General features: G+C 60.9%; 2 non-coding genes across 2 annotated transcripts; both read left to right on the plus strand.

Annotated features, from left to right (window-relative positions):
* Nucleotides 1-11813: 11813 nt before the first annotated feature.
* Nucleotides 11814-11932, plus strand: LOC131869081 (5S ribosomal RNA). The gene has a single exon (XR_009367476.1). It is a non-coding gene; the product is annotated as a 5S ribosomal RNA (ribosomal RNA).
* A 5915-nt stretch (nt 11933-17847) lies between these two features.
* On the plus strand, nt 17848-17966 carry LOC131869082 (5S ribosomal RNA). The gene has a single exon (XR_009367477.1). It is a non-coding gene; the product is annotated as a 5S ribosomal RNA (ribosomal RNA).
* Nucleotides 17967-20000: the final 2034 nt, after the last annotated feature.

A 20000-nucleotide genomic window follows, 5' to 3' on the forward strand; every position in this document is an offset into this window, starting at 1 on the left:
CGATTGGGACGACTACCAGTGCCAACCCCTTATCCCGCGATGCGTCCGATACACAGATAGTTCCAAGGCGGCCGAGGAGCCTCACCGCATATCAATCGGGGTGCGAGGCGAGGGATGGGGCGGGAAGGCCCCAACGGCTAGACGGAAGAGGCTTCAGGGCCACCTCGGAATGCTCCAAGCATCGGACGCGCTTGGGGCGACTACCAGTGCCAACCCCTTATCCCGCGATGCGTCCGATACACAGATGGTTCCAAGGCGGCCGAGGAGCCTCACCGCATAGCAATCGGGGGTGCGAGGCGAGGGATGGGGCGGGAAGGCCCCAACGGCTAGACGGAAGAGGCTTCAGGGCCGCCTCGGAATGGTCCAAGCATCGGACGCGCTTGGGGCGACTACCAGTGACAACCCCTCATCCCGCGATGCGTCCGATACGAAGATGGTTCCAAGGCGGCCGAGGAGCCTCACCGCATAGCAATCGGGGTGCGAGGTGGGGGATGCGGCGAGATGGCCCCAACGGCTAGACGGAAGAGGCCACAGGGCCGCGTCGGAATAGTCCAAGCATCGGACGCGCTTGGGGCGACTACCAGTGACAACCCCTTATCCCGCGATGCGTCCGATACGAAGATAGTTCCAAGGCGGCCGAGGAGCCTCACCGCATAGCAATCCGGGTGCGAGGTGGGGGATGCGGCGAGATGGCCCCAACGGCTAGACGGAAGAGGCTGCAGGGCCGCCTCGGAATAGTCCAAGCATCGGACGCGCTTGGGGCGACTACCAGTGACAACCCCTTATCCCGCGATGCTTCCGATACGAAGACAGTTCCAAGGCGGCCGAGGAGCCTCACCGCATAGCAATGGGGGTGCGAGGTGAGGGATGCGGCAAGATGGCCCCAACGGCTAGACGGAAGAGGCCACAGGGCCGCCTCGGAATAGTCCAAGCATCGGACGCGCTTGGGGCGACTACCAGTGACAACCCCTTATCCCGCGATGCATCCGATACGAAGATAGTTCCCAGGCGGCCGAGGAGCCTCACCGCATAGCAATCGGGGTGCGAGGCGAGGGATGCGGCGAGATGGCCCCAAAGGGTAGACGGAAGAGGCTGCGGGGCCGCCTCGGAATAGTCCAAGCATCGAACGCGCTTGGGGCGACTACCACTGCCAACCCCTTATCCCGCGATGCGTCCGATACACAGATAGTTCCGAGGCGGCCGAGGAGCTGGGGGATGCGGCGAGATGGCCCCAACGGCTAGACGGAAGAGGCTGCAGGGCCGCCTCGGAATAGTCCAAGCATCGGACGCGCTTGGGGCGACTACCAGTGACAACCCCTTATCCCGCGATGCGTCCGATACACAGATAGTTCCGAGGCGGCCAAGGAGCCTCACCGCATAGCAATCGTGGTGCGAGGTGGGGGATGCAGCGAGATGGCCCCAACGGCTAGACGGAAGAGGCTGCAGGGCCGCCTCGGAATGGTCCAAGCATCGGACGCGCTTGGGGCGACTACCATTGCCAACCCCTTATCCCGCGATGCGTCCGATACACAGATAGTTCCAAGGCGGCCGAGGAGCCTCACCGAATAGCAATCGGGGTGCGAGGCGAGGGATGCGGCGAGAAAGCCCCAACGGCTAGAGGGAAGAGGCTTCAGGTCCGCCTCGGAATGGTCCAAGCATCGGACGCGCTTGGGGCGACTACCAGTGACAACCCCTTATCCCGCGACGCGTCCGATACACAGATAGTTCCAAGGCGGCCGAGGAGCCTCACCGCATAGCAATCGGGGTGCGAGGCGAGGGATGCGGCGAGAAGGACCCAACGGCTAGACGGAAGAGGCTTCAGGGCCGCCTCGGAATGGTCCAAGCATCGGACGCGCTTGGGGCGACTACCAGTGACAACCCCTTATCCCGCGACGCGTCCGATACACAGATAGTTCCAAGGCGGCCGAGGAGCCTCACCGCATAGCAATCGGGGTGCGAGGCGAGGGATGCGGCGAGAAGGACCCAACGGCTAGACGGAAGAGGCTTCAGGTCCGCCTCGGAATGGTCCAAGCATCGGACGCGCTTGGGGCGACTACCAGTGACAACCCCTTATCCCGCGACGCGTCCGATACACAGATAGTTCCAAGGCGGCCGAGGAGCCTCACCGCATAGCAATCGGGGTGCGAGGCGAGGGATGCGGCGAGAAGGACCCAACGGCTAGACGGAAGAGGCTTCAGGGCCGCCTCGGAATGGTCCAAGCATCGGACGCGCTTGGGGCGACTACCAGTGACAACCCCTTATCCCGCGATGCGTCCGATACACAGATAGTTCCAAGGCGGCCGAGGAGCCTCACCGCATAGCAATCGGGGTGCGAGGCGAGGGATGCGGCGAGAAGGACCCAACGGCTAGACGGAAGAGGCTTCAGGGCCGCCTCGGAATGGTCCAAGCATCGGACGCGCTTGGGGCGACTACCAGTGACAACCCCTTATCCCGCGACGCGTCCGATACACAGATAGTTCCAAGGCGGCCGAGGAGCCTCACCGCATAGCAATCGGGGTGCGAGGCGAGGGATGCGGCAAGAAGGACCCAACGGCTAGACGGAAGAGGCTTCAGGGCCGCCTCGGAATGGTCCAAGCATCGGACGCGCTTGGGGCGACTACCAGTGACAACCCCTTATCCCGCGACGCGTCCGATACACAGATAGTTCCAAGGCGGCCGAGGAGCCTCACCGCATAGCAATCGGGGTGCGAGGCGAGGGATGCGGCGAGAAGGACCCAACGGCTAGACGGAAGAGGCTTCAGGTCCGCCTCGGAATGGTCCAAGCATCGGACGCGCTTGGGGCGACTACCAGTGACAACCCCTTATCCCGCGACGCGTCCGATACACAGATAGTTCCAAGGCGGCCGAGGAGCCTCACCGCATAGCAATCGGGGTGCGAGGCGAGGGATGCGGCGAGAAGGACCCAACGGCTAGACGGAAGAGGCTTCAGGGCCGCCTCGGAATGGTCCAAGCATCGGACGCGCTTGGGGCGACTACCAGTGACAACCCCTTATCCCGCGACGCGTCCGATACACAGATAGTTCCAAGGCGGCCGAGGAGCCTCACCGCATAGCAATCGGGGTGCGAGGCGAGGGATGCGGCGAGAAGGACCCAACGGCTAGACGGAAGAGGCTTCAGGGCCGCCTCGGAATGGTCCAAGCATCGGACGCGCTTGGGGCGACTACCAGTGACAACCCCTTATCCCGCGATGCGTCCGATACACAGATAGTTCCAAGGCGGCCGAGGAGCCTCACCGCATAGCAATCGGGGTGCGAGGCGAGGGATGCGGCGAGAAGGACCCAACGGCTAGACGGAAGAGGCTTCAGGGCCGCCTCGGAATGGTCCAAGCATCGGACGCGCTTGGGGCGACTACCAGTGACAACCCCTTATCCCGCGACGCGTCCGATACACAGATAGTTCCAAGGCGGCCGAGGAGCCTCACCGCATAGCAATCGGGGTGCGAGGCGAGGGATGCGGCGAGAAGGACCCAACGGCTAGACGGAAGAGGCTTCAGGGCCGCCTCGGAATGGTCCAAGCATCGGACGCGCTTGGGGCGACTACCAGTGACAACCCCTTATCCCGCGACGCGTCCGATACACAGATAGTTCCAAGGCGGCCGAGGAGCCTCACCGCATAGCAATCGGGGTGCGAGGCGAGGGATGCGGCGAGAAGGACCCAACGGCTAGACGGAAGAGGCTTCAGGGCCGCCTCGGAATGGTCCAAGCATCGGACGCGCTTGGGGCGACTACCAGTGACAACCCCTTATCCCGCGACGCGTCCGATACACAGATAGTTCCAAGGCGGCCGAGGAGCCTCACCGCATAGCAATCGGGGTGCGAGGCGAGGGATGCGGCGAGAAGGACCCAACGGCTAGACGGAAGAGGCTTCAGGGCCGCCTGGGAATGGTCCATGCATCGCACGCGCTTGGGGCGACTACCAGTGACAACCCCTTATCCCGCGACGCGTCCGATACACAGATAGTTCCAAGGCGGCCGAGGAGCCTCACCGCATAGCAATCGGGGTGCGAGGCGAGGGATGCGGCGAGAAGGACCCAACGGCTAGACGGAAGAGGCTTCAGGGCCGCCTCGGAATGGTCCAAGCATCGGACGCGCTTGGGGCGACTACCAGTGACAACCCCTTATCCCGCGACGCGTCCGATACACAGATAGTTCCAAGGCGGCCGAGGAGCCTCACCGCATAGCAATCGGGGTGCGAGTCGAGGGATGCGGCGAGAAGGACCCAACGGCTAGACGGAAGAGGCTTCAGGGCCGCCTCGGAATGGTCCAAGCATCGGACGCGCTTGGGGCGACTACCAGTGACAACCCCTTATCCCGCGATGCGTCTGATACACAGATAGTTCCAAGGCGGCCGAGGAGCCTCACCGCATAGCAATCGGGGTGCGAGGCAAGGGATGCGGCGAGAAGGACCCAACGGCTAGACGGAAGAGGCTTCAGGGCCGCCTCGGAATGGTCCAAGCATCGGACGCGCTTGGGGCTTCTACCGTTGCCAACCCCTTATCCCGCGATGCGTCTGATACACAGATAGTTCCGAGGCGGCCGAGGAGCCTCACCGCATAGCAATCGGGTTGCGAGGCAGATTATTGGGAAGGGAACCCCCTGGGATGCGGCTCAAGCAGTGCCCAAAGGGACTGGAATGCGGAATCACATCGAGAGACCCAAATGCTATACGAGGGCTCAAATCGAATTATCGATTTGGCCACGACATGGACGCATCGGAACGACTACCTTTGCCGAACCACTCGCAATTGCATCCATACCGAAACCAATAGACATTTCCGTTAGAGCCCTCGCATAGCATTCGGGAATCTCGCATGCCCCTCTAAATCGACCAATGCTGGCGCTCAACGAAAATCCGAGCGCTACCACCGTTCGAGCGCCAGCATTGGTCGAGTTAGAGGGGCACGGGGGAGAATGCTCCAGTCAACACCTCCCCTATATAAGTTATTTGTCCGATTCTCGCACAACCGTAGTCTGCCTCGTCGAATCAAACAACGGTCCCAGATTCCGACTTCCGTTCCGTAGAGACCCAAAAGCTAGATGGAGGCTCGCAAGAAAGAGAGTCGGCGCATAGCAATCGGGTTTCTCGAACGTTTAGGGACCGAGCTCACTTGCGGATAGGGCAAAATCCGCCAAGCAACCCAAAAGCTAGACGGGGGCTCGAATCGAATCGCCTAGGCGGCCACAACAACGACGTGTTGGATCGACTACCAGTGCCAAACCATTCAGCAAGACTAGTCTGTGTCGAGGCCGGATAGAGATTCTCAGAGAGCGCCCGTATAGCATTTAGGAGACCTGCCGCGTCCCTCACACTCGACAAATGGTGGTGCACGTTTATAAATCCGAGCGATCCCAACCCTTTCAAGCACCAACATCGGTCGAGATAGAGGGGCACGGAGGGGGCTGCGTGAGACAACACAGTCCCCTATATAAGTTATTTGTCCGATTCTCACACATCCGAAGAATGGTCATCAAATCGGACAACAGCCCAAACTTCCGACTTCCGTCCCAGAAAGCCCAAGAGCTATCTAAAACGTTCATGGCCGGAACTCGATCGCGGCTATACCAGTCCGCCAAGCAACCCAAAAGCTAGACTGGAGCTCTAGTCGAATCACCTCTGTGGCCATTGCAAGGACGTGTTGGAGCGACTACCATTGCCGAACCATTCCGCAGGTCGAGTCCATACCAAGGCCGCATAGAGATTCACGATGAGCTCCTGCATAGCAATCAGGAGACTTGCCGTGTCCATCACAATCGATAAATCCTGGTGCAAGATTTTTGCATCCGAGCGCTCCAACCAGTCGAGCACCAGCATCAATCGACATAAACGGGCACGGGGGGAGGATGCTCGAGAACACTACCTCCCCTATATAAGTTATTTGTCCGATTCTCAAGCAGCCGAAGTCTGGTCATCGAATCGGGTCAAAGACCACAACTTCCGACTTTACCCACAATGCAAGTCATCGAATCGAACATCGGCCCCCGAGTCGGACTCCATGCGTATGTCAGGTCATCGGACCCAAATTCCGCCTTCCTGCGCATGGCGGGCCATCAATATCAACTCGGTCATCGGACCCAAACTCCGCCTTTCTGCGCATGGCACGCCTTCAAATCGGTCATCGGACCCAAATTCCGCCTTCCTGTGCATGGCGGGCCATCAACATCAACTCGGTCATCGGACCCAAATTCCGCCTTTCTGCGCATGGCACGCCATCAACTCGGTCATCGGACCCAAATTCCGCCTTCCTGCGCATGGCAGGTCATCGGACACAAATTCAGACCTCGCCAATATGCCTACGTATCGAATCGGTCATCGGACCCAACTTCCGACTTCATCCATACTGTAGGGTCTTTGAGGTTGGCGCGGTGCGCTCAACCCGGGGAGTCGACCCATCGAAGCATACACCTCCCCTATATAAGCTATTTGTCCGATTCCCACACCTGTGTAGTTTGCACCTCTGACCAGGACATCGACCCCAACTTCCGAACTCGACTGCAACGACGGCACCAGCGCCTTGGTGCGCACCTTGCGACGCACAGTCCCAACATTCGCCTTCCTGCACATGGCAGGTCATCGGACCCAAATTCCGACCTCGCGAGTATGCCTACATATCGAATCGGTCATCGGACACAACTTCCGACTTCATCCATACCGTAGGGTCTTTGAGGTTGGCGCGGTGCGCTCAACCCGGGGAGTCGACCCAACGAAGCATACACCTCCCCTATATAAGCTATTTGTCCGATTCCCACACCTGTGTAGTTTGCACCTCCGATCAGGACATCGACCCCAACTTCCGAACTCGCCTGCAACGACCGAACCAGCGCCTTGGTGCGCACCTTGCAACGCACAGTGCCAACATTCGCCTTCCTGCACATGGCAGGTCATCGGACCCAAATTCCGACCTCGCGAGTATGCCTACATATCGAATCGGTCATCGGACCCAACTTCCGACTTCATCCATACCGTAGGGTCTTTGAGGTTGGCGCGGTGCGCTCAACCCGGGGAGTCGACCCAACGAAGCATACACCTCCCCTATATAAGCTATTTGTCCGATTCCCACACCTGTGTAGCTTGCACCTCCGATCAGGACATCGACCCCAACTTCCGAACTCGACTAAAAAGACCGCACCAGCACCTTGGTGTGCACCTTGCAACGCACAGTGCCAACATTCGCCTTCCTGCACATGGCAGGTCATCGGACCCAAATTCCGACCTCATGAGCATACCTACTAATCGAATCGGTCATCGGACCCAACTTCCGACTTCATCCATACCGTAGGGTCTTTGAGGTTGGCGCGGTGCGCTCAACCTGGGGAGTCGACCCATCGAAGCATACACCTCCCCTATATAAGCTATTTGTCCGATTCCGACACCTGTGTAGTTTGCACCTCCGCTCAGGACATCGACCCCAACTTCCGAACTCGCCTGCAACGACCGAACCAGCGCCTTGGTGCGCACCAAAAGTGCGCACTTTTGGAGGGCACTTTTGTGCGCTCCAAAGGTGCGCACTTTTGGAGGGCACTTTTGTGCGCTCCAAAGGTGCGCACTTTTGGAGGGCACTTTTTGGAGGGCACTTTTGTGCGCTCCAAAGGTGCGCACTTTTGGAGGGCACTTTTTGGAGGGCACTTTTCTGCGCTCCAAAGGTGCGCACTTTTGGAGGGCACTTTTTGGAGGGCACTTTTCTGCGCTCCAAAGGTGCGCACTTTTGGAGGGCACTTTTTGGAGGGCACTTTTCTGCGCTCCAAAGGTGCGCACTTTTGGAGGGCACTTTTTGGAGGGCACTTTTCTGCGCTCCAAAGGTGCGCACTTTTGGAGGGCACTTTTGTGCACTCCAAAGGTGCACACTTTTGGAGGGCACTTTTTGGAGGGCACTTTTCTGCACTCCAAAGGTGCGCACTTTTGGAGGGCACTTTTTGGAGGGCACTTTTGTGCGCTCCAAAGGTGCGCACTTTTGGAGGGCACTTTTTGGAGGGCACTTTTGTGCGCTCCAAAGGTGCGCACTTTTGGAGGGCACTTTTGTGCACTCCAAAGGTGCGCACTTTTGGAGGGCACTTTTCCTGCGCTCCAAAGGTGCACACCTAGGTGAGCACCTTCGACCACACCTTGTAGCACACCAAACTCTGACTTTCGACTTCATCCGCAATGCAGGGTCTTTGAGGTTGGCGCAATGCGCACAACCAGGGGAGTCGACCCATCAAACCCAACACCTCCCCTATATAAGCTATTTGTCTGATTCTCATACATGCGTAGCCTGCAGGAGCAATTAGGACATCGACCCCAACTTTCGGCTTCTAAACGAAAACAAGGTCTTTGAGGTTGGTGTAATGCGAACAACTAGGGGAGTCAACCCATCAAACCCAACACCTCCCCTATATAAGCTATTTGTCTGATTCTCATACATGTGTAGTCTACAGGAGCAATTAGGACATCGACCCCAACTTTTGACTTCTTAACGAAAACAAGGTCTTTGAGGTTGACGTAATGCGCACAACCAGGGGAGTCGACCCATCAAACCCAACACCTCCCCTATATAAGCTATTTGTCCGATTCTCATACATGTGTAGCCTACAGGAGCCATTAGGACATTGACCCCAACTTTTGACTTCTTAACGAAAACAAGGTCTTTGAGGTTGGCGTAATGCGCACAACCAAGGGAGTTGACCCATCAAACCCAACACCTCCCCTATATAAGCTATTTGTCTGATTCTCATACATGTGTAGCCTGCAACAACGATTAGGACATCCACCCCAACTTCTGAATTCGTCTGCGTTGACCGCACCAAAGGTGCACGCCTTGGTGCTCACCAAAATCCGACTTCCGACTTCTTCTGCTATGCGGGGTCTTTGAGGTTGGCGCAGTGCGCACAACCAGGGGAGTCAACCCACCGAATGCAACACCTCCCCTATATAAGCTATTTGTCTGATTCTCATACATGCGTAGACTGCAGCAATGATTAGGACATCCACCCCAACTTTTGACTTCTTAAACAAGACAGGGTCTTTGAAGTTGGTGCAGTGCACACAACCAGGGGAGTCGACCCATCAAACGCAACACCTCCCCTATATAAAGCTATTTGTCCGATTCTCATACGTGTAGTCTGCAGCAGCGATTAGGACATCGACCCCAACTTCCGAATTCGTTTGCATTGACCGCACCAAAGGTGCACGCCTTGGTGTGCACCTTGGAGTGCACTTTGGTGCTCACCTCGGTGCACACTTTGGTGTGCACCTCGGTGTGCACCAAAGGTGCGCACCTTGGAGCGCACCAAAGGTGTACACTTTGGAGCGCACCACATAGGGTCTTTGAGAGGTTGGCGCAGTGCGCACACCAAGGTGGGTGTTGAGGTGCGTGCCGAGGTGGGTGGGTGCTAGGGTGCGCTCCATGGTGGGTGCCAGGGTGGGTGCGTGCTAGGGTGGATTCCAAAGAGGGTCATAGGGTGGGTGCCAAGGTGGGTTGGTGATATAGTGGGTTCAAAGGTGGGTACTAGGGTGGGTTCCAAGGTGGGTCACAAGTTGGGTGCCAGGATGCGTGGGTGTTAGGTTGGGTGCCAAGGTGGGCTCCTGCGTGGGTGGGTGCTAGGGTGGGTTTCAAGGTGGACGCGAGGGCGGGTGCCAAGGTGGGTAACAAGTTGGGTGTTAGGATGGGTGAGTGCTAGAGTGGGTGCCAAGGTGGGTGGGTGCTAAGGTGGATGCCAAGGTGGTTCACAGGGTGGGTGGGTTCTAGGGTGAGTTCCAAGGTGGGTCACAGGTTTAGTGCTAGGGTGCGTGTCAAGGCGGGTGTCGAGGTGCCTGGGTGCTAGGGTGTGGATGCCAATGTGGGTCATAGGGTGGGTACTAGGGTGGGCTGCAATGTGGGTGCCAAGGTGGGTAACATGCTCGGTTGGTTCTAAATTGGGTGTCAGGGTGGGTGTGCACCCACCTTGCCCGAGGTGGGTGCCAAGGTGCCAGTGTGGGTGGGTGCTAAGGTGGATGCCAAGGTGGGTGAGAAGGTGGGTGATAGGTTGAGTGGTAGGATGGGTGGGTGCCAAGATGGGTCACAGGGTGGGTGCAAGGGTGGGTAGGTGCTAGGGTTGGTGTCAGGGTGGGTGGGTGCTAGGTTGGGTTCCAAGGTGGGTGCGAGGGTGAGTGTCAAGGTGGGTCACAGGTTAGGTGCTAGGATGGGTGAGTGCTAGGGTGCAAAGGTGCCAGGGTGGGTGCTAGGATGGGTCGATGCTAGGGTGAGTGGCAAGGTGGGTCCACAAGTGTCAAGGTGGGTGCCGAGGTGGGTGCCAACTTGGGTTCCAAGGTGGGTGCCAAGTGGGCGACTGCTATGGTGGATGCCAAGGTGGGTCACGGGGTGGGTGCCAAGTTGCTAGGTTGTGTTCCAAGGTGGGTGCCAACGTGGCTGCTAGGGTGCGTGGGTTAAAGGGTGTGTCACAACGTGGGTGCCAGGATGGGTGCGCACCCACACTGGCCAAGACGGGTGCAAGGTTGGGTTCCAAGCCCGGTCACAGGCTGGGTGCTAGGATGGGTGGGTGCCAAGGTGGGCACCAGGGTGGGTGCACCCACCCTGGCCAAGGTGGGTCACGGGGTGGGTCCTAGGGTGGGTAACAGGGTGGGTACTAAGGTGCGTGCCAAGGTGGGTCATGGGGTGGGTGCCAAGGTGGGCACCAGGGTGGGTGTGCACCAACCCTAGCCAGGGTAGGTCACGGGGTGGTTGTCGGGGTGGGCGTCAAGGAGCCAAGGTGGGTGGCAAGTAGCCAAGTTGCGTGCCAAGGTGGGTGTCGGGGTGGGTGCCAAGGATCCAAGGTGGGTGCCAAGGAACCAAGGTGGGTGTCTGGGTGGGTGCCGAGGTGGGAGCCAGGGTGGGTCCCAAGGTGAGTGCAAAGGTGGGTGCCAGGGTCAAGGTGAGTGCCAATGTGGGTTCCAAGGTGCCAGGGTCAGGGTGAGTGCCAATGTGGGTTCAAAGGTGCTAAGTTGGGTGCGAGGTTGGGTGCGAGGGTGGGTGGGTGCCAAGGTGTGCTAGGTGGAAGCCCGGGTGGGTCGGCATCCCATGGGTGTCGAGTTGGGTGCCTGATGGGTGCTTCTTGTCAAGTTTTAGTCGTCGGGACTCATTTCGAGCCTTAGAGGTCGTTTCTTGTCCGGTTGCCCTGTCTTCGACCTGGGAACCCAATTTTGGTCCTCGGGTCCCATTTTTTTTTGTCTCGCATCCCACTTTTGGCCTGTGGCCTTTTCGGGGTCGATTCTCGTTTTGGGCATCAGAGCATGTTTCTTCTCCTAAAACCCAATATTTGTTTATTAAGTCTCGGAACACATTTTTGTTCTCGTGGACCCATCATGGGTCTTGGAACGCATTTGTGGTCCTTGGGTCCCATTTTGCATCCCGAAACTTGTGTTTTGGTGCTTGATCCCTATTTTGGGTGCCCACCTTGCACCAAGTGCGCACCCGGGGCAAACCGAGCGCCTTGGTGCACCGGGGCAAGATCGAGCGTGCACCCGAGGCGCCCCGAACATGCACCAAGGTGCACTCGGCCCACATGTGAGCGCAGGTCGTTGCGCCCGAGGTGGTGTGTGGGCACCGCGTTGCAGACGGGACACTGCACGCACACGACGCCCCGTCCAGGTGCACGCACGTAGGCCGGGCCGGGTGCACACCCGACGCCCTAGCAAGGTGCGCGCACCCGGGCAGGGCTCACACTTGGCGAACGGGGCGCACTTCGCGAGGGAGGGTGTGCACCTCGACGGGGGTGGGTGGCCGGGGTGGATTCGCACGTGGGTCGCGGTTTGCTAAGTACACACTGCGACAAGCTCATAACGGGTGCGATCATACCAGCGTTAGTGCACCGGATCCCATCAGAACTCCGCAGTTAAGCGCGCTTGGGCCGGAGTAGTACTGGGATGGGTGACCTCCCGGGAAGTCCCGGTGTTGCACCCTTTCTTAGTTTTTCGCCGGGCGTCGCAATGCTATTTGAATAAACCTTTTGCCCGTTTGCGTTCTCGTCGGGGCCGGGCCGGGCCGGGGTGCGCTGCCCGCACTACCGCGCGCGCGGGGGCGACACCGAGCGCGCACCCGAGGCGCCCCGAGCACACAGGCCACGGTGCAACCCGGGCGTTGTGCGCGCACCCCGGTGCGCCCGAGGTGCTGCGCGCGCACCCAGGTGAAATCGGTGTGCACCTCGGCCAGTGCGCGCTCGGTCGAGTCGCGCACGTTGGCCAAGGTGCACGGTGATGTTTCTTACTCTAAGGTTCCGCACCAGACGCCCGGGACAGGTGAGCGAAGCTGGGCGGGGCCGGGTGCGCGGCCGGGGCAGGTGCACGCAGCTGGAGAGAGCTTTGGAGCACACCAGAGGTGCGCACCTTGGAGCACACTTCGGAGCGCACCAATGATGCGCTCCATTCAAAAGTTTCCTGAAAAGGCAAAAAAAGTTGAGATTATAGAATTTCCCACTTGAGAGATTGTAAAAAAAAAAAATTTAAAATGAAGGAAACGCGGGTGCCAAGGTGTGCGCGCCCGGGTGCGCAGCCCAGCCAAGGTGTGCGCACCAAGGCGCCCACCCTGGCGAAGGTGCACGCAAGGTGCGCACCCGAGGCAAACCGGACAATTAACCCAACTTTCGACTTCGCGCGCACCTGCGCACCTTGGAGCGCACTTCGGAGCGCTCCTTGTTGCGCACCAATCTTGGGCACCTCGGAGTGCACCATGGCGCCCACCAAGGTGCGCACCCGGGGCAAACCGAGCTCCGACTTCGTGCGCACCTTGGAGCGCACGAAAGGTGCGCACCATGGCGCCCACCAAGGTGCGCAGCCCAGCCAAGGCGTGCGCATCAAGGTGCGCACCCTGGCGAAGGTGCGCACCCGGGGCAAACCGAGCTCCGACTTCGTGCGCACCTTGGAGCGCACAAAGGGTGCGCAACCCAGCCAAGGTGTGCGCACCCCGGGCAAACCGAGCTCCGAATCGTGCGCACCTTGGAGCACACTTCGGAGCCCTCCTTGGTGCGCACCGATGTTGCGCACCTCGGAGCGCACCCGGGGAAAACAATGCAATTAACCCGACTTTCGACTTCGTGGGCACCTCGGAGCGCTCTCGGGTTCGCACCTCGGAGCACACCGAGGTGCGCACCTTTGATGCGCTGCCTTCACCAATTTCCAGAAAAGGCAAGAAAACATTGAGAAGGTGTGCGCACCGAGGTGCCCACCCTGGCGAAGGTGCACGCGAGGTGCGCACCCGGGGCAAACCGGGCTCCGACTTCGTGCACGCCATGCTGCGCACCTTGGAGGGCCATGGTGCGCACCTTGGAGCACACTTCGGAGCGCTCAATGGTGCCCAACCCAGCCAAGGTGCCCACCGCGGCGAAGGTGCACGCGAGGTGCGCACCCGGGGCAAACCGGGCTCCGACTTCGTGCACGCCGCACCTTGGAGCACACTTCGGAGCGCTCCTTGGTGCGCACCAGGGCGCGCAACCCAGCCGAGGTGCCCACCCCGGCGAAGGTGCACGCGGGGTGCGCACCCGAGGCAAACCGGGCTCCGACTTCGTGCACGCCATGGTGCCCACCGCGGCGAAGGTGCACGCGAGGTGCGCACCCGGGGCAAACCGGGCTCCGACTTCGTGCACGCCGCACCTTGGAGCACACTTCGGAGCGCTCCTTGGTGCGCACCAGGGCGCGCAACCCAGCCGAGGTGCCCACCCCGGCGAAGGTGCACGCGAGGTGCGCACCCGGGGCAAACCGGGCTCCGACTTCGTGCACGCCATGGTGCCCACCGCGGCGAAGGTGCACGCGAGGTGCGCACCCGGGGCAAACCGGGCTCCGACTTCGTGCACGCCGCACCTTGGAGCACACTTCGGAGCGCTCCTTGGTGCGCACCATGGTGCCCACCAGGGCGCGCAACCCCGCCGAAGGTGCACGCGAGGTGCGCACCCGGGGCAAACCGGGCTCCGACTTCGTGCACGCCGCACCTTGGAGCACACTTCGGAGCGCTCCTTGGTGCGCACCAGGGCGCGCAACCCCGCCGAAGGTGCACGCGAGGTGCGCACCCGGGGCAAACCGGGCTCCGACTTCGTGCACGCCATGGTGCGCACCAGGGTGCCCACCGCGGCGAAGGTGCGCACCCGGGGCAAACCGGGCTCCGACTTCGTGCACGCCGCACCTTGGAGCACACTTCGGAGCGCTCCTTGGTGCGCACCAGGGCGCGCAACCCAGCCGAGGTGCCCACCCCGGCGAAGGTGCACGCGAGGTGCGCACCCGGGGCAAACCGGGCTCCGACTTCGTGCACGCCATGGTGCCCACCGCGGCGAAGGTGCGCACCCGGGGCAAACCGGGCTAGGACTTCGTGCACGCCGCACCTTGGAGCACACTTCGGAGCGCTCCTTGGTGCGCACCATGGTGCCCACCAGGCCGCGCAACCCAGCCAAGGTGTGCGCACCAAGGTGCACGCGAGGTGCGCACCCGGGGCAAACCGGGGTCCGGCTTCGTGCACGCCGCACCTTGGAGCACACATCGGGGCGCTCCCGGGTTCGCACCGGCGTTGCGCACCGTGGTGGGCACCTCGGAGCGCACCGTGGTGGGCACCTCGGAGCACACCAAGGTGGGCAGCGAGGTGCGCACCTTTGATGCGATGCCTTCACTAATTTCCATAAAAGGCAAAAGAAAACGAGATTTTAAAATTTCCGTTTTGAAAGATAGTGAGAAAAAGGGAATGCTGGTGCCATCTTGAGCCCGCCCTGGTGCGCAGCCCAGCCAAGGTGTGCGCACCAAGGTGCCCACCCTGGCGAAGGTGCGCGCCCGGGCAATTAACCCAACTTCCAACTTCGCGCGCGCCAGGGTGGGAGCGCACCCAACAACCGGGCCTGGGAAGAGCCAATGCGAGAAACCCCACCAAACGCTCTGACAAAAAAAGAGGGGGCGCTCCAGTAACCCCGCTTCGGAGCGCACCCTGGGCAAACCCAGCCAGGGTGCCCACCCCGGCCAAGGTGCAGGCGAGGTGCGCACCCGGGGCAAACCGGGCTCCGACAACGTGCACGCCGCACCTTGGAGCACACTTCGTAGCGCTCCCGGGTGCGCACCTCAGAGCACACCAAGGTGGGCAGCGAGGTGCGCACCTTTGATGCGCTGCCTTCACTAATTTCCAGAAAAGGCAAAAAAAAGAGGAGATTTTAAAATTTCCGTTTTGAAAGATAGTGAAAAAAACGGAACGCGGGTGCCATCTTGAGCCCGCCCGGGTGCACAGCCCAGGTAAGGTGCCCACCCTGGCAAAGGTGCGCACCCGGGCAATTAACCCTACTTCCGACTTCGTGCGCGCCAGGGTGGCAACCGGGCCTGGGAAGAGCCAATGCGAGAAACCCCACCAAACGCTCCGACAAAAAAAGAGGCGGGGCTCCAATAACCCCGCTTCGGAGCGCAGCCGGGGCAAACCCAGCCAAGGTGCCCACCCCGACGAAGGTGCACGCGAGGTGCGCACCCGGGGCAAACCGGGCTCCGACAACGTGCACGCAGCACCTTGGAGCACACTTCGAAGCACTCCCGGGTGCCCACCGGCGTTGCGCACCGTGGTGGGCAGCGAGGTGCGCACCTTTGATGCGCTGCCTTCACTAATTTCCAGAAAAGGCAAAAAAAAATGAGATTTTAAAATTTCCGTTTTGAAAGATAGTGAAAAAAACGGAACGCGGGTGCCATCTTGAGCCCGCCCTGGTGCGCAGCCCAGGCAAGGCATGCGCACCAAGGTGCCCACCCGCGGTGCACGCCCGGGGCAAACCGGGCTCCGACTTCGTGCAGGCCGCACCTTGGAGCACACTTCGGAGCGCTCCTTGGTGCGCACCATGGTGCCCACCAGGGCGCACCCGGGGCAAACCGGGCTCCGACTTCGTGCACGCCGCACCTTGGAGCACACATCGGAGCGCTCCCAGGTTCGCACCAGCGTTGCGCACCTTTGATGCGCTGCCTTCACTAATTTCCAGAAAAGGCAAAAAAAAACGATATTTTAAAATTTCCGTTCTGAAAGATAGTGAAAAAAACGGAACGCGGGTGCCATCTTGAGCCCTTCCTGGTGCGCAGCCCAGGCAAGTTGTGCGCACCAAGGTGCCCACCCTGGCGGAGGTGCGCGCCCGGGGCAAACCGGGCTCCGACTTCGTGCACTGCATGGTGCCCACCAAGGCGCGCAACCCAGCCAAGGTGCCCACCGCAGCGAAGGTGCACGCGAGGTGCGCACCCGAGGTGCACACCCGGGGCAAACCGAGCTCCGACTTCGTGCACGCCGCACCTTGGAGCACACTTCAGAGCGCTCCTTGGTGCGCACCAGGGCGCGCAACCCAGCCAAGGTGCTCACCCCGGCGAAGGTGCACGCGAGGTGCGCACCCGGGGCAAGCCGGGCTCGGACTTCGTGCACGCCGCACCTTGGAGCACACATCGGAGCGCTCCCGGGTTCGCACCAGCATTGCGCACCTTTGATGCGCTGCCTTCACTAATTTCCAGAAAAGGCAAAAAAAAAAAAAAAACGAGATTTTAAAATTTCCGTTTTGAAAGATAGTGAAAAAAACGGAACGCGGGTGCCATCTTGAGCCCGCCCTGGTGTGCAGCCCAGGCAAGTTGTGCGCACCAAGGCACCCACCCTGGCCAAGGTGGGTCACGGGGTGGGTCCTAGGGTGGGTAACGGGGTGGGTACTAAGGTGCGTGCCAAGGTGGGTCATGGGGTGGGTGCCAAGGTGGGCACCAGGGTGGGTGTGCACCAACCCTAGCCAGGGTAGGTCACGGGGTGGTTGTCGGGGTGGGCGTCAAGGAGCCAAGGTGGGTGGCAAGTAGCCAAGTTGCGTGCCAAGGTGGGTGTCGGGGTGGGTGCCAAGGATCCAAGGTGGGTGCCAAGGAACCAAGGTGGGTGTCTGGGTGGGTGCCGAGGTGGGAGCCAGGGTGGGTCCCAAGGTGAGTGCAAAGGTGGGTGCCAGGGTCAAGGTGAGTGCCAATGTGGGTTCCAAGGTGCCAGGGTCAGGGTGAGTGCCAATGTGGGTTCAAAGGTGCTAAGTTGGGTGCGAGGTTGGGTGCGAGGGTGGGTGGGTGCCAAGGTGTGCTAGGTGGAAGCCCGGGTGGGTTGGCATCCCATGGGTGTCGAGTTGGGTGCCTGATGGGTGCTTCTTGTCAAGTTTTAGTCGTCGGGACTCATTTCGAGCCTTAGAGGTCGTTTCTTGTCCGGTTGCCCTGTCTTCGACCTGGGAACCCAATTTTGGTCCTCGGGTCCCATTTTTTTTTGTCTCGCATCCCACTTTTGGCCTGTGGCCTTTTCGGGGTCGATTCTCGTTTTGGGCATCAGAGCATGTTTCTTCTCCTAAAACCCAATATTTGTTTATTAAGTCTCGGAACACATTTTTGTTCTCGTGGACCCATCATGGGTCTTGGAACGCATTTGTGGTCCTTGGGTCCCATTTTGCATCCCGAAACTTGTGTTTTGGTGCTTGATCCCTATTTTGGGTGCCCACCTTGCACCAAGTGCGCACCCGGGGCAAACCGAGCGCCTTGGTGCACCGGGGCAAGATCGAGCATGCACCCGAGGCGCCCCGAACATGCACCAAGGTGCACTCGGCCCACATGTGAGCGCAGGTCGTTGCGCCCGAGGTGGTGTGTGGGCACCGCGTTGCAGACGGGACACTGCACGCACACGACGCCCCGTCCAGGTGCACGCACGTAGGCCGGGCCGGGTGCACACCCGACGCCCTAGCAAGGTGCGCGCACCCGGGCAGGGCTCACACTTGGCGAACGGGGCGCACTTCGCGAGGGAGGGTGTGCACCTCGACGGGGGTGGGTGGCCGGGGTGGATTCGCACGTGGGTCGCGGTTTGCTAAGTACACACTGCGACAAGCTCATAACGGGTGCGATCATACCAGCGTTAGTGCACCGGATCCCATCAGAACTCCGCAGTTAAGCGCGCTTGGGCCGGAGTAGTACTGGGATGGGTGACCTCCCGGGAAGTCCCGGTGTTGCACCCTTTTTTAGTTTTTCGCCGGGCGTCGCAATGCTATTTGAATAAACCTTTTGCCCGTTTGCGTTCTCGTCGGGGCCGGGCCGGGCCGGGGTGCGCTGCCCGCACTACCGCGCGCGCGGGGGCGACACCGAGCGCGCACCCGAGGCGCCCCGAGCACACAGGCCACGGTGCAACCCGGGCGTTGTGCGCGCACCCCGGTGCGCCCGAGGTGCTGCGCGCGCACCCAGGTGAAATCGGTGTGCACCTCGGCCAGTGCGCGCTCGGTCGAGTCGCGCACGTTGGCCAAGGTGCACGGTGATGTTTCTTACTCTAAGGTTCCGCACCAGACGCCCGGGACAGGTGAGCGAAGCTGGGCGGGGCCGGGTGCGCGGCCGGGGCAGGTGCACGCAGCTAGAGAGAGCTTTGGAGCACACCAGAGGTGCGCACCTTGGAGCACACTTCGGAGCGCACCAATGATGCGCTCCATTCAAAAGTTTCCTGAAAAGGCAAAAAAAGTTGAGATTATAGAATTTCCCACTTGAGAGATTGTAAAAAAAAAAAATTTAAAATGAAGGAAACGCGGGTGCCAAGGTGTGCGCGCCCGGGTGCGCAGCCCAGCCAAGGTGTGCGCACCAAGGCGCCCACCCTGGCGAAGGTGCACGCAAGGTGCGCACCCGAGGCAAACCGGACAATTAACCCAACTTTCGACTTCGCGCGCACCTGCGCACCTTGGAGCGCACTTCGGAGCGCTCCTTGGTGCGCACCAATCTTGGGCACCTCGGAGTGCACCATGGCGCCCACCAAGGTGCGCACCCGGGGCAAACCGAGCTCCGACTTCGTGCGCACCTTGGAGCGCACGAAAGGTGCGCACCATGGCGCCCACCAAGGTGCGCAGCCCAGCCAAGGCGTGCGCATCAAGGTGCGCACCCTGGCGAAGGTGCGCACCCGGGGCAAACCGAGCTCCGACTTCGTGCGCACCTTGGAGCGCACAAAGGGTGCGCAACCCAGCCAAGGTGTGCGCACCCCGGGCAAACCGAGCTCCGAATCGTGCGCACCTTGGAGCACACTTCGGAGCCCTCCTTGGTGCGCACCGATGTTGCGCACCTCGGAGCGCACCCGGGGAAAACAATGCAATTAACCCGACTTTCGACTTCGTGGGCACCTCGGAGCGCTCTCGGGTTCGCACCTCGGAGCACACCGAGGTGCGCACCTTTGATGCGCTGCCTTCACCAATTTCCAGAAAAGGCAAGAAAACATTGAGAAGGTGTGCGCACCGAGGTGCCCACCCTGGCGAAGGTGCACGCGAGGTGCGCACCCGGGGCAAACCGGGCTCCGACTTCGTGCACGCCATGCTGCGCACCTTGGAGGGCCATGGTGCGCACCTTGGAGCACACTTCGGAGCGCTCAATGGTGCCCAACCCAGCCAAGGTGCCCACCGCGGCGAAGGTGCACGCGAGGTGCGCACCCGGGGCAAACCGGGCTCCGACTTCGTGCACGCCGCACCTTGGAGCACACTTCGGAGCGCTCCTTGGTGCGCACCAGGGCGCGCAACCCAGCCGAGGTGCCCACCCCGGCGAAGGTGCACGCGGGGTGCGCACCCGGGGCAAACCGGGCTCCGACTTCGTGCACGCCATGGTGCCCACCGCGCCAAGGTGCACGCGAGGTGCGCACCCGGGGCAAACCGGGCTCCGACTTCGTGCACGCCGCACCTTGGAGCACACTTCGGAGCGCTCCTTGGTGCGCACCAGGGCGCGCAACCCAGCCGAGGTGCCCACCCCGGCGAAGGTGCACGCGAGGTGCGCACCCGGGGCAAACCGGGCTCCGACTTCGTGCACGCCATGGTGCCCACCGCGGCGAAGGTGCACGCGAGGTGCGCACCCGGGGCAAACCGGGCTCCGACTTCGTGCACGCCGCACCTTGGAGCACACTTCGGAGCGCTCCTTGGTGCGCACCATGGTGCCCACCAGGGCGCGCAACCCCACCAAACGCTCGGACAAAAAAAGAGGGGCCGCTCCAATAACCCCACTTCGGAGCGCACCAGAAACCCCACTGGACGCTT

This window comes from Cryptomeria japonica, unplaced genomic scaffold (genome assembly GCF_030272615.1).
Source record: "Cryptomeria japonica unplaced genomic scaffold, Sugi_1.0 HiC_scaffold_234, whole genome shotgun sequence".
Lineage (NCBI taxonomy): Eukaryota > Viridiplantae > Streptophyta > Pinopsida > Cupressales > Cupressaceae > Cryptomeria > Cryptomeria japonica.